Here is an 826-nt window from a genome sequence, read left to right as displayed (position 1 = left end):
AAATTTCCAAAAAATCCCCAAAAAATCTCAAAAAACCCCCTAAAAATGTCAAAAAATCATTAAAAAATCCCCCCAAAAATCAGAATAAATCCTCAAAAAAATCTCAAAAAATTCTCAAAAAATCCCCCCAAAATCTCTTTAAAAATCCCCCAAAACCCTCCAGAAATCCCTAAAAAATCCCCAAAAAATCTCTTTAAAAATCCCTGAAAAATCTCAAAAAAATCCCCCCAAAACCCTCCAAAAATTTCAATAAATCCCCAAAAAATCTCAAAAAATCCCCTAAAAAATCTAAAAAAAATCCCCCCAAAACCCTCCAAAAATCTCAATAAATCCCCAAAAAATCTCTTAAAATCCCCTAAAAAATCTCAACCCCCCAAAAAAAACCTCCAAAAACCCTCTAAAAAATCCCTAAAAATTCCCCAAAAAATCTCAAAAAATCTCAAAAAAATCTCCCTAAAAATGCCAAAAATTTTGCAAAAAATCCCCCAAAAATCTCAAAAAATTCCCAAAAAATCTCAAAAAAATCCCCCAAAAATCTCAAAAAAATCCCCAAAAAAATCTCTTAAAACAACCCCCAAAAATCTCAAAAAATCCCTAAAAAATCCCCCCACAAACCTCAAAAAATCTCAAAAAACCCCCAAAAAATCTCTTAAAAAATCCCCCCAAAATCTCAAACCCCCTCGAAAAACCCTCCAAAAGCCCTTCCAAATTTCACCCAAAAATCCTCAAAAAGTCTCCCAAAAAATCTCAAAAAAAATCCCCAAAATCCTTAAAAAACCTCAAAAAATCTCAAAAAACCCCCAAAAATCTCTTAAAAAATCCCCCA

Source organism: Neopelma chrysocephalum, unplaced genomic scaffold, assembly GCF_003984885.1.
Source record: "Neopelma chrysocephalum unplaced genomic scaffold, ASM398488v2 Primary Assembly neopelma1_92897, whole genome shotgun sequence".
NCBI lineage: Eukaryota > Metazoa > Chordata > Aves > Passeriformes > Pipridae > Neopelma > Neopelma chrysocephalum.
Note: the sequence above shows the minus strand (reverse complement) of the source record.